The sequence below is a fragment of the Lynx rufus genome, unplaced genomic scaffold (assembly GCF_022079265.1).
Source record: "Lynx rufus isolate CCGP_SWC_20201006 ecotype Redwood Valley unplaced genomic scaffold, mLynRuf1.p SCAF_14, whole genome shotgun sequence".
Lineage (NCBI taxonomy): Eukaryota > Metazoa > Chordata > Mammalia > Carnivora > Felidae > Lynx > Lynx rufus.
In genome coordinates this window covers 32,850,404-32,864,710 of record NW_025814828.1, presented here as the reverse complement: position 1 = coordinate 32,864,710, position 14,307 = coordinate 32,850,404, and the positions used below count along the sequence as shown (strand labels likewise).

Here is a 14,307-nt window from a genome sequence, read left to right as displayed (position 1 = left end):
TATGAGATGCATCATTGGGTTCTACTCCTGAAGCCAAGACTACACTGTATGTTAACTGACTTCAGAATAAAAAATAAAAAATAAATTAAGAAAACACAAATATTATATTGAAGCAATCACAGAATTTAGTTTGTTCTCTGTGAAAAAGGCTAAGTTTCCTTACAGCGTTTGTCACATCTTCTTTTTTAAAGTTTATTTATTTATTTATTTTGAGAGAGAGAGAGAGAGAGAGAGAGTGAGTGAGTAGGGGAAGAGCAGAGAGAGAGGGGGAGAGACAGAGAATCCCAAGCAGGCTCCACGCTGTCAGCACAGTCCCCACCACAGGGCTTATAACTCATGAACTGTGAGATGACGACCTGAGCCAAAAACAAGTGCTGGACGCTTCACCAACAGAGCCACCCAAGTGCCCCAGTGTTAGTTCTTAATAAGTGGTCGTAAAAGATTACCTTTCACCTGTATTAGCTTCCTATGGTGGCTGCAAACAATGCACATTGATTCTCTTCTAGGTCATAAATCTGAAATCAGTTTCACCAGGTTAAAAGCAAGGTGTGAACAGGGCTGCATGACCTTTGAAAGTTCCAAGGTAGAATCCATTTCCTTGCCTTCTCCAGCTTCTAGAGCTGAATTCTTTGCATTTCTTTATTCATGACTTCTTCCTCTATCTTCAAAGCCAGCCATACAGCATCTCGTTTCAGTTGTCACATTGCCTTTTGCTTATGTATTAAAATTTCCCTCTGCTTCCCTTATATAAGGGCACTCTGATTTCTCAGGCCAACCACAATTATCCAGGATAATCTTCCCACCTCAATATCTGTAACTTGAATCTAAAAGTCCCATCTGCAAGAGAGAAAGTAACATCCCCACATTCTAGGGATTAGGACCTGAGTATTTGAGAAAGCCTTATTTCACCCTACCATATTACTCTATACATAGTTTGCCCAAGTAGCAGATTCCGTATCTCACCAGAATATTCCTTTGTTCTGACTTCAACATGCTTGTGAGTATTCTCTTCAAAATAATAATAGCTCTGCATTTCTGAAGTTTTAAGGACTTGTCTACATTTACTTAAGTGTTGTCTTGACACTGAATTAGTAGACAGCCAAGCTACAACCATTCATGTTCTCAGGCTCTCATGATTCTACCTTAAGCATGCAAACGTCTAGGCAACTTTTGATTTTAGCATTCCCAAAATACAATCTGAAATGAAGACTGAAAGAAAATAATACTTTGCATTATCTTTTGCACTTAAAACTGTCTTTGGTTTTAAACTGATTTCTCACAGGGTCCCCAGAAAGTCATAAAGATTTTTCACTTTATAAAAAAAAAGAGAAGTGCTAGAAATGATTGGATTTACCGCACATGTTACTACTGATGAGTTGCACAGAAAATTCTCAAATCAAAACAAGTACTTGGACTTCTCTTTGTTAAGTATTAACAGAGAAAATATTAATGTAAGTGTTTAAAATCTTATATATTGTACGGGAAGTCTCTAGAGATTTGTCAATGGTCTCACTATCCATGAGATGTTTCTGATTATCAGAGTCGTGGTGGGGTTTTCTCCAGTGATTTAGGCAACAACACTATAGTATTATCAGACATCATTTATTACTTTTAAATATTTGGTTGCAATCTTCCTTATAAAATTTCAATCTAGCATCTTCTAGGCCAGTGCTTTTCAACTGAGGATGCACATCAGACCTACCTATTATAATGGTTACGTTTTACGTGTCAATTTTGCTAGGCTATGGTGCCGACTCATCTGGCCAAATACAAGTCTACGTGTTGCTGTGAAGATACTTTTTAAATGAGTTTAACATCTACAATCGGTTGACTATAAGGAAAGGAAATTACCACCACACAATCAGTTGAAAGTCTAAAGAACAAAAACTGAGATTTCTTGGCAAAGAATTTGGCCACACTGTAACGTAGAAATCTGGCCAGAGTTCCCAGCCTGCTGGACTGCCTTACAGAATTAGGACTTGTTAGATCAGATAACCACATGAACCAATCACATGTATATGTACACACATGCAGAGATATAGATATAGATATAGATATAGATATAGATATAGATATAGATATAGATATATCCTATTGGTTCAGTTTTTTTTTCTGGAGAATTCTAATGCACCAAGGGGATTTTATTAAAATCCATAAGTCTAGAACCGATTCCATACTTTTCTGAAAAAGGGTAACATCATTATGCTTACAGACACTGAGTCAAAAACTCTTTTCTGCCTTTTCTTTTACATATGACAGAAAAAGGTAATTTCACCTGTAGTTGTACTTTTATTGTTATGCCCTCCCACAAGAGTTTTACTTATGAGAATTATCACCAAGTTGATCTCAGCCATAAGTATCTGTCTCCTCCAGTTTGTACTTTGATTTACACTGATGCTTCCCTGAAGGCCTTATAAGCCATCCACAGCCCAGAGATTTTGCCTTCAGCAACTAAGGATGGTCTCAGAACCATAAAAAAGGACAGTAACTTAGACACCTCAAGAATAAACTCTTAAGCACAGGCTTCTGATGTCATCACATAGTCACCTTTAAGACCATGTCAGTGGACAGAGAATCTCAAAAACACCTTATTTGAGGGGGTGGGTTCATGACACAACTATTACAATGCCCAGTGGAAGAAGACCTGGATTTGCAAATTGAAAGGCCTGAACCATAAAATCAGTCCTTGATCCTAACCCTTTCTGAAATAAATGCAAGTAAAAGTTCTTGAGAGTTGTTTCTCGCGCTTACCCAGAGATCCAACAAACCCCGACATCTCTGTATCCAAGAGAGTAGCTTCTTTATCCCAGAGGAGAGTATTACACACTTTCTCTCTTGAGGCTCATCTCTCAGGCTATAGTAGCAGAGGAGCCCCAACAACAGGTACGAGAACAGGACTGGCATACTCACTGTTCTGCCCATTGGCCACGTGACGTTTGGAGAGTTGAGGGTCAGCTCTGGGCCAAAGTGGCCTCAGCTGTAAAATGGACACCCTAAAAAATAATTCCTGTCCTCTGTGCCCCACTTACCCACTGTCAGTACAGACTTTTCTTGGGAAAAGCTCAGACTGGTAATTGTACACCTTGAGCAGACCTCTGAAACAATTTTGTCCAACCTCCTCATTTTATAGCTGTGGAAGCTGATGCGCCCCCAAGGAAACCACACCCGTGGGAGACCAGAACCTGACTTTCCTCCCTCTTCTGGCACTCTTCTGTCCCAGTATGTCATGAAAGCTCTCTCCTCCACAGTCGAGTTGGTGAATTCCTTTCATCCTATGTGGCAGAACCCAAGCGTCCCACAACGACACTACCTGACCTGCCTCCTTGCCGCCAACCGGTTTCCTTTCGATTTTGTTTAAAAAGGTGCAGTTGGGAGAGATTTTCCCCGCAGCGATTTCAAAACCCTAAATACATGACGTACCAGCCTTCTGTGTTCATGAAGGACTCTGAAGCAGAAACACTAAATGAAACATCAAATACAGGTCCTATTCGAGGCCTTTCCTAGATTTGAAACCATACTCCTTAAAGAATAAGATAAAATAAATTCACTCTTACAGTGCTATTCAAATGTGATTTAGGGACTGATGTAGATCATTAAATTATGTTACTGATCAGCTACGACCGCTTCGGAAATGGTCGGCATTTAGCAACCTCTACAGCAATCGTGGGTTTTGCCACAACATTTAAGTGAGTGGACTCTTCTTGCTGAACAGAGTATATACTAGTTCAGATGTTGCTGAATTCGAGTGAAGACTCAAATGTAAACTCCATTCTAGTCCTAGGAAAATAGGACCACATATCAGTTCACCATCTATCTGAACAACAGAAAATACTGGCCCCATGCCAAAGACAACTGTGAGGAGCACTGTGCTGTTCTAATCTATTGAAGGAGAGAACTTTACCCTTCAGAAAACTGGTGTTAGGATGGTGAGGATAACGAACTCAAGCAACTTTAAGAGACGGGACGGTACTGTAAAGGAGTGACGTGGGTCATACATGAGATACAACGGCGAAGGGTGAGCACTGTGGCAAACCAGAGAGGCCCAGTAGTCACGGGACAGCAGCCAGACATCTTCATGTGACAATAAACACGTGTGTGCAGACATGTTGACTTCACCCGAGAAGCCAGTGACTGAGGTTTTTATGTTAAAAATTCTTTATTTTAAATGCTGGCAGCTGATTAATTTTCCTGTAAATACATCACTGTAGGCCTAATGATCCCATCTGCTACCTGCATTCTGGCCACATCCTGTAGGATGTCTGGCCACACCCTGTAGGATGTCAGATTGAGGAACTAAGGGAGCCTGGGCCTTCAAACGTCTCTGTTCCCAAAGGCTGTTCTCAGTGGGAGCCCAGCCTAATCCCCATGCCTTGTGCTCATGCCAACCCCGAGCCCACACAACCTTCCAGATTCCCCCAGACTCAACTCTTGGGCTCATCTCTTCTCACACATTATGTTTTCTGCTGTGCTGACCCGTCTCTGACCTCAGCCTGTCCTCATACACCTTTGGATCCCAGACCTAGTTTGGCAGCTACACACCCCCCAGCCCCGGACCACACTCACTCTGGTTTTAGTTTCCCATTCCCAACAGGGCACTGGTCATCAACGGTGTCCTCCCTCCAGGGCCCAAGCTAGAGCTGATCCTTCCTCACCATCCTCCACCTCCTACTTTTTTGAAATGCACAAAGGGCCTAAACTTGGTGGCTCATTCTTTCCCAGGAGCAGTGATTCCCCCTCTCCACCTGCCTCCCCTGAGTGGAGGATTCCTGTGCACATGTAGGAGGGGGATTTGGCAGGGGCTGCATTTACAGCCATCCTGTACTGGCCCTGGCCCCCCCGTTTCCTGTGAAATCCACAAGCACAGCTGAAGCACAGTTCTTAAAGGGATGGCAGTAGTGCTCTGCCCGATTGTCCAAAGCCCCCGTGACTGAAGATGGCTTGCCAACACGAAGTCACTGAAGCTCCACCTCCAAATTCCACCTTGGATGCTGGATAGTCTGAAGGTGCCCAGGAAGTCTGGCTCCCTACAGGTGTCACAGAGACCATTAGTGTGGACTACTGCATGGACTGTAAGGTTACCACCTGACCACACAGGTCTCCTAACCAGACATGGATTATCCATCTACTCTCACATCTCCAGCCTTTAAAGAATTCCTCAGCTGTGCTTCTGGTGAAATACCCAGGAGACTATTTTGTGCTAAAACAAGCCAAAGCCATGAGCCAAATCAACTGCTTCTAAAAATCAGACAGCTATTTAATCAACGTATCAAGATCTTAGCATAATGACTGATTCTCTGGCATGACCCACCCTGGAGGCAGTCCCTGTTGGCTGAAGGACACTGAAATATGAGAAACCATGCCCCGGTCACAAAGAAACTCAACTTCAGGGATGAGGTGGCAATGTGGGTGCTATCCTGTAACCAGGTGAAGGCGAATCTCCACCTGCAACTGTGAGACAGAGACAGAGAGAGAGACAGAGAGAGAGAGAGAGAGAGAGAGAGAGAGAGAGAGAAATACCTGCTTGCTACTCAAATGAACACAGGGGTAACAGTTGAGCTTGGCTAAGGCAAAGAGGGCTTCCTGGCTCTCTACAATAAATCACAACTTGGAAAGGCAGACATCTTGACAGTGAGGTTTCTGTAACTATTTGGTTGAATGGCATTGTGGAGCAAGCAAAGTTTCTTGGATTTGTACGAGCACATATTCAAATCAGCTCTAAACACAACCCTGACACTATTATTGTCAGGACACTCCTATGAAGTAGGTAAAGGCTAAGCCAACTCCACACTTTAAAAGATGGTGGCAGGAAGCAGAGAGAGGGTGAGTCCCCAGGCAGAGGGGAGCAGAGAGGAAACCAGGCTGAGGCCTGTCTGGTTCCTGGGTGTACCTCTGGCTGCTTCCTCTGCGTGGCACTCTGTCTCTCCCCAAGGTTCAGCAGGCTGCGGTCTCACAGCCAGTGGCCCAGGCCCCTGGCCATCGCGTGAGATCCAGGCCAGGGGCACCTGGGGAAGCACGCCTAAGCATGTGGTCTACAGAAAGGGAGAGATGTGCAGCTATGCACTCAGGGCGCACCCTGTGTCGGGCGCTGTGCTATGCGCCAGTTGACAGGCATGCAATGACTTAATCTTTGGAAAAATCCAAAGATGGGGGAACCCTTATTACCCCCATTTCACACGGGAAAGTGCTTTTTAGAGGCAACAGAGGAGTGTCCCATATCACATGGCCACAAAGTGGTGAACTGGGATGGCAACCCAGCTCCTCTGATCTCTTTGTCGACGTTGCCTAGGCAACTTCTGACCAGCAGTCTATGACAGTCCAGGGGGCTGCAGGGGGCAGGGGGCTGTGCTTGACCACATGATGAACAGGAGAAAAAAAAATTTAAGTATTTTTTTTAAAAAGTTTTTTTAATGTTTATTTTTGAGACAGAGAGAGACAGAGCATGAATGGGGGAGGGGCAGAGAGAGAGGGAGACACAGAACCGGAAGCAGGCTCCAGGCTCAGAGACATCAGCCCAGAGCCTGACACGGGGCTCGAACTCACAGACCGAGAGATCATGACCTGAGCTGAAGTCGGATGCTTAACCGAATGAGCCACCCAGGCGCTCCAATATTTATTTGTTTTTGAGAGAGGGACATACAGAGCACAAGCAGGGGAGGGGCAGAGAGAGAAAGGGAGACACAGCTGTCAGCCCAGAGCCCGACACGGGGTTGGAACTCACAGACCGGGAGATCATGACCTGAGCTGAAGTGGGAGGCTAAACCGACTGAGACAACCAGGTGCCTCTAATTATATTGCAATTTAGAAAAACTCTCCAGGGGACTACTTGGCCAACTCTACTTTCTCTCCCCGAGGCCAAGATCTGCTGATGCCATATTCATCGGTGTTTGCTCAGTGGGCACAGAATCAGAGAGATGGTTATAGACTGAATGCTGAATAGGGTCTGGTTCTGATGGACTTTATGTCCTTACCCTGTCAAGAATGGATACTTCTATTGTTCTAAACCTCATTTACATGGTGTGGTGGACACAGCTGCCTACTCAGTATCCATTCCTCCCCTCCTATTTTAAGAAAACACAATTTTGTCTGGGTGGCAATGGGCCTATGTTCCCAAACTTTGCTGATTATAAAAACCACCTGGAATGTTTGTTTAAAAAACAAAATAGAAATAAAATAAAAAGACATATCTTGGGTTCCCATCCCAGACTCAGCAAATGGTAATTTGTATATTTTTCACACGCCTCCTGCCCCAGGTGACTCTAATAATCGTCAGGGAAATTTGAGGAATATTGGTCTCAGCCAATGGGGGAAATCATTCCTATGCTCAACTTTCCTAGCATTTCTGGCACCTAGGTGACCATGTGACCAATTCTGGTCAATGAGACCTGAATAAAGTCTATTAGGGAGGTTTGGGGGAAAGCTTTACCTACTATTGAAAGGAGAAATATACTCACCCTTCTGCCTTCACCCCTTCTTCCTGCCTTGAATGCAGCTATAATAGTTGGCACTACAGTAGCAGCCCAAGGGAAAGCCAAAACAATCACAGGGACATCAACTTTACTGTTATGAGCAGCTGAAATAATGCCAGCAACTGCCTCCTTCTAATTTCTTGTTAGATAAGCAAAATAGACCGCAGCTTGTTTAACCCTATAGTCAAGTGTTTGTCCCTTGCACCAAATGCATTCCTAATCATATGATGGACACTATCAATGGATCATCTTTGATCATCTCTGTACCTCATGCTGTCAAAGCTCTCTTAAACTCACATTATGCACAATGCCTTTCAGCAAGCCATCTCACTTCTCATGACATTTTCTTGCTAACCACGTCTCATATCGCTCTTGTTCATTGCAACAATCTCAATCCTGCTACCCTTCTTCCTTCACCCATAGACAAAACCCCTCATCACTGTTTAATTAAGATGAATCACCTATTAACTCATCATGACGACTTACAAGAACCCCCCCCCTTGGCCAATGTTGATTTCTCATGGTTTACTCATGGCTTTTCCCTAAAATGAAAATGGTAAATAGTATACAATATCAACTCTTTTTGAGGTCAGTCTGCACCCTTGCCTTTGGCCACTTCCACCCAACAAACCAAATTACACGCCTTTACCCAAGCACATATCCTAGCTAAAGGTAAAAGCATAAATATCTATACTGATAGTCAATATGCCTTTGGAGTAGCCTATGATGTTGAATGTTATGGAAACAATAGGATTTCCTTCTAGCAGAGACAAAACTAAAAATGGTCCTTATGTCCAAAATTTATTTGATGCTATACTCCTTCCAGAACCTCTGGCTGTTATTAAAGTCCCTGGTCATTCTAAGTCTGACTCTCTGGAAGCCAAAGGAAACCACCTTGCTGATGTCTCTGCAAAAACCCCATTCTTATGGGATCCATAGACCAAACCTCTGTCATGTTCCAGAAAACTGTTTCCTCTAGTGACAACCCAAGAGAATTAACTAGGGCAATACAACAAATGGCCCTTGAAAAGGAAAAATAAAATTGGGAATCTAAAGGCTATCGGTGTCAGCCAAATACTTCAATAAGTCTATACTCCCTGGCCAGTTCTGCAGCTGTGTTTTGCCATGTTACCATCCTCAGCCTTCAGGACTGGTCAAACATACAAATGTTTGAGTTGAGTAACTAAAACTCAATTAGCTAAATAAGTTGAGAGCTTCCAAATACCCTGGCCAAAAGCACTATCATCGGTTCTTATCTACTCTATTTGGGATACATAAATTTTGGTCTAGTGAAATAATTACAGAGTGGCCAATGCACTTGGACCTGACTTCTTTGGACCTACAACTAATAGAGGGAGAGATGTACTTCAGTTTTACAAAGACCTGATAAAGTCTATAGAAAATAATCATGGCACACTCCTGGGAGATGAAGATATCAAATATCACACCTTACAGTCTGGAGATTCATCTATTAGAAAAGGTATCTCTAAGGAGACTGCCTTCAATGTCACTGGAAAGGCCCCTACCAGGTGTTAATAACTAACCTCTGAGCAGCCAAATTTCAAGGAATACTCTTGAATTCATGTGTCTCATCTGAAAAAAAAAAAAAGCCCCCAAATCTGAATGGGCTGGCACACCATCTGGTGACCGAACACTGAAAATGTCAAGAACTGAAGCAGACGGCATCAGAAGTAGACAGCATGCACAAGATGCATGGACCAGGCCCGTATAACTTTCTTTTTTTTTTTCTCTTCTTACTCTATGTTTAATCATGTCATTCCGGCCTTCCATTTTTTTTTTTTTCCTGAGCTTCCCTATTATCCTTTATGTTAGCTTTAATAAATCCTTTTAGCTCCACCTTACAAAAACTCTCTGCTTCTGCTAAAGTTACTGATTTCTGGATTTGTGTAAGAGTAAACAATACTCATGATGAGCCTGAACTGGTGGTCTGGGCACTATCTTTAGAAGGATGGCAAAACCTACCTGGCAAAGGTGTAGGATTTTCCTTTGGTACCTTTGAAACCACACGTCTTTCCTTCTGGAAAACTGGCACAAAATATTATGGTTTTCCATTGGGTATCCTCTACTCATAAGGGGATACTCTCATTCAGGTCTGGACTCTTATCCCAAATCTTTTGCTGTTTCAAAAACAATGACAGGAATAGCAGAACTCTAAGATATTTCCCAGTCAATATTTATAACTATACTATTTTATGTGACCCAGATGAATATGAATGCACTCCTTGTTGGAATCCAGAAGAGTATATCATCTTCCCTATTAAGTTACCTCTATGGTAGGGCAATAAAAATGCAGTAAGATGGGAAAATGGGAAGCTAATGTGCTCCCACTCAATGGTAATTCATTGGGAATTGACCAAAAATCTGGTAAAAGATGGAAACTTAATTCAACTTACTATTTCCCTAGAGATCTTCCAGATCCCAACCAAAATCTTATTATACTAGATCAGCTCATTTGTTAACTTCAGGTCTATAGAAATTTAAGGTGCTCATGTAACCATCCCCATAATGCTAGTAAAACAGATTATCATGTGCTCTGTATAAATGATTATTTCTGATCCTGAGATCTTTTCTTTCATACCAGCGAAAAGAATCTGGGCAAAAGGACCCAATTATGCCTTATCCTTAGAAGACACTGGGTATTTCTTTTTATGTGGAAGAAACATAGTCTACACCTACCCTCAATTGGAAGGGATTGCTGCCTTACCCTTGATACCAAAATCAGAGAAACTCTTCCCTCTACTGCTTATATACCTAATGTAGGATCTTTCTCTAATCAACTTTAAAGGATATGTCAGAACTGGAAAGGTTATAATTATTGCTGGATGCCTACATATGACCCTACAGTGGACAGAAAAGGTTTTGGCATGATTTCTCCAGAGACTTTCTTCCTTGGGTTGAAGTAGCAAAATTAAACAAAACAAAACAATTCGCAATCTTTCTACAGTCATGCCCACCACTTTTAATGCTTCTGTCCAAGCTTTTGAATATAGCAACAGACCCAAATGGATACCCTTGCGGAAGTAATTCTACAAAACTACAGGGCCCTAAGCCTCCTCATTACTCAGCAGGGGAAACCTGTGTCCTACTTGGAGAAGAATGTTGTCTTTATGTCAGTAAGTCAGGGAAAATAACACAAGAACTAAAAATAATGAAGGACATTATCAACCTGCTAGCCGAAGCTGGCCAACCTCCTGAAAAGAACAGCTTTAAATCCAAATGACAGCCCTGCCTTAGTTTAAAGCTAAAGTTCTCTTTTCTGCTTATTATGGATCTTTGATAAGAAATACAATTGCTGAGAAGTCTGTTTTGCTTGCTGTTTGCTACGAGCATTGTGAGGCCTTTCCTGAATGTAACCCGCTGTGTAGTAGAATGGGTTGTAAACCTTCCTAAATGTAGTCTGATATGTAATGGAATGAGTGATTGTACATAAACTAACCGGCATTTCTCGCTTCTGTAAACCTGCTTGCTTAACACATTCCTCACCTACCCCCTTCCCCCTTCCCCCTTTTTTTCCTCCCGCCACAAGTAACGGACAAAGCCTTCCCGCCAAAGGACAGACAAAGGACGCCCAATCAGAGAACAACAAATGTCCTTACTTTAAAATCAACTAATCAGGCCCCTCATAATTTGAAACCTCCCCTGTGCTATTTGTCTCTGTCTATAAAAACGCTGTACCAACCCTGATCGTGGCCTCTTGCGTCACCGGCGACGAGTGCGCAGAGGACCAGGTTCGAACCTGCAATAAACGACCCTTGCCGCTTGGCTTTGACTTACGACTCTGGTGGACTTTTGTGGGAGGTTTCGGAACTTTGGGCATTACATTTGGAGGTCCCACCGAGATCTCCCCCGAGCCCACCAGACTTCTGGTCAACGGGTCGTATCTGATTCCGATCCGTAAGTAAGCCGGCTCTAACGTTCTTCCTTTTCTCTCTGATCTGTGTTTCTTCTCTGGAGAACTGGTTCTGTCTGGAAGCTGGTGTGACCCTGGCGGACGCGCTATAGGGCACCCGGCTGGGGTCAGTTGGAGACGTCCACTGACATTGGGGGGCCTTCTTGGCCCATCTGGGGGCCTTCTTGGTCCATCGGGGGGCCTTTTTGGCCCATCAGGATTCTTTTCTGCGGGCTGCTTACGTCCAACGCGCCTGCGAACTAAATACTTTCATTTTCTCTATGAACTTCCAGAGTGCTAAGAAATATCTCTAGGCGTCTAAAAGAAAAACCATCTAGGCATGCCAATTGTTACCCGTATTTTGATGTGATGTGTGTCTGTGTGTCTGTCTGTTAAAACGACTGGAATGTTTGTTGGGAGTCAGGGGCACGCGCCTGACTTCCCCTATGTGTAGTCCCACGGCATAAGCTACGGGATTCGAGTGGGCTCTAACCCGACTTCCGCGGTGATCCTCATACGGCTTAAGGTGGTCAAAATTTATTTTGATCCAAGCAGGGGGTTTATACCTGCCCGCCCATGCTAAGAGGCACCTAAGTTCCCGTGAGGGACGCGGACGGGCAAGTACACGAGTGCTTCTATGTCAGTCTAAATGTATTGTCACCCCTGGGCCCTTGTAATTACCGCCGTCCTAGCCATAACCCTTTCTGTTGGGCTGGCTGAGACGGCACCAGAAAGTTGGAACCCCTGTGAAAGAATCTTGTTAGTTCTTGTTTTTCTTTCATGGGTCGGATGTTTTATTGGAATTAAGTGTTTTCTCGGCTGATCAGAATTATTCCATCCTTTGTTCCTCTCTCCTCCTTCCTCAGCTCCCTGCGGCTTTCCCTCCCGCCCCCTGGCCAGCGGCGCCCCCCCTCCCCCCCCCCCCCCCCCCGTCCGTGCTGCTCGCGCCCCCTTCTCTTCTCCTCTTCCTCAGAATCATAACATGGGCCAAACGCAGAGCACCCCTCTCTCCCTCCTCGCCAACTTCAGGGACGTAAAAGCTAGAGGACACAACTTAAGCCTAGACATTCACAAAAGGAAGTTGATCACCTATTGCCGCTCTGAATGGCCCACCTTTGGGGTCAATTGGCCTACAGAGGGAACCTTCTGCCTCCCTGTGGTCCTTAAAGTAAAATCAAAAATTTTCCTACCAGGGAAAGAAGGTCACTCAGATCAGATTCCCTATATTCTGTTGTGGCAAGATTTAGTAGAAAACCCACCTCCCTGGATGGCCTCTTTTTTTAACAACAGGGCCATGCAAAATTCTAGCGGCTAAACCTATCAACCCTCCCAAGCCGCCAACTCCAACTGCACCCCCTGTTCTCCCCGACAACCAAGATTTACTTTCCCTTGACCCTCCCCCTTACCGGGTTCCTCCTCTCATTCCGCAAGCTGCCCCTATCCCTGCTGCGCTGGCAGAGCCTCCCATAGCCCAGCCCATAGGAGAACTAGAGAATAGGGAGGCTCAACCCACGCCCATGCCTAGTGGGGGTGAAGTCCAAAGGCCGGCTGGACGTACCCGTAGGCGGGCCCCACATGAGCCAGGACTCCGCCTTCCTGACTCCACCGTAGCTTTACCCTTACGGGAAATAGGGCCTCCCGATGATACGGGGAACCCCCGACTTCAATACTGGCCCTTCTCTACCAGTGACCTATATAACTGGAAAACCCAGAATGCCCGATTTTCTGACAACCCTAAAGATTTAATAAGTCTCTTAGACAGCATTATGTTTACCCATCAACCCACCTGGGATGATTGTCAGCAGCTCCTCCGAATCCTGTTCACCACCGAGGAGCGAGAAAGAATTCAATTGGAAGCAAGAAAGCTGGTTCCTGGAGATGATGGCCAACCCACTGCTAACCTTGATCTCATTAATGCAGCTTTTCCCTTGACCCGACCCCCACAGGATGGCTGGGACTACAACACAGCAGAAGGTAGGGGACGGCTGCGCATTTATCGCCAGACTCTAATGGCGGGTCTCCGGGCTGCTGCATGCAAGCCCACTAATTTGGCAAAAGTGTATTCAGTAATACAAGGTAAGACAGAGAGCCCTGCCACTTATTTAGAAAAATTAATGGAAACCTTCAGACAGTATACCCCCATGAACCCAAGGCCCCCGAAAATCAAGCTGCTGTTGTAATGGCCTTTGTAAATCAGGCAGCCACTGATATTAAAAAGAAACTCCAGAAACTAGAGGACCTGGAGGGAAAACTGATTCAGGACTTACTCCGCATTGCCCAGCGTGTCTATAATAATAGAGAGACTCCAGAGGACAGGCAACTTAAAGCCACCGAGGAAATGACCAAAGTCCTGGCCGCTGTTGTCCAAAAGCCCCTGGATAAACAAAAGCCCCTAGATAAGGACCAATGTGCCTATTGCAAAGAAAAAGGCCATTGGGCCCGAGAATGCCGTAAAAGGAAAAAGCCACGTCATGATCAAAAACCGTGGCAGCCAAAAACCACACCCGCCCTCTTCACTCAAGATGCAGAATAGGGGGGACGGGGTTCGGATCCCCTCCCCGAACCTAGGGTAACGCTACAAGTGGAGGGGAACCCAGTTCAATTCCTAGTCGACACAGGGGCACAACATTCGGTCTTGATCAGACCCCATGGAAAAATTTCTGAAAAATCTTCCTGGGTCCAAGGGGCTACTGGAATAAAAAAAATATCCCTGGATCACCCAGAGGACTGTGGACCTAGGAAATGGAAAGGTCACCCATTCCTTCCTAGTCATCCCCGACAGCCCATGCCCTTATTTGGAAGAGACTTACTCACTAAAATGGGGGCCCAGATTCATTTTACGCCAGGGGGCCCCCAAGTGACTGGCCCTCACAACCAACCCATTACCATACTTACTCTAAGATTAGAAGATGAATATGGACTCCATCAGGG

At 44.6% G+C, this 14,307-nt stretch overlaps 1 protein-coding gene across 3 annotated transcripts in view; it reads right to left on the bottom strand.

The window, feature by feature from the left end:
* XK (X-linked Kx blood group antigen, Kell and VPS13A binding protein) overlaps positions 1-14,307 on the bottom strand; it is a 98,224-nt gene that overhangs the window by 69,199 nt on the left and 14,718 nt on the right. The gene's annotated exons all lie outside the window — the stretch shown is intronic.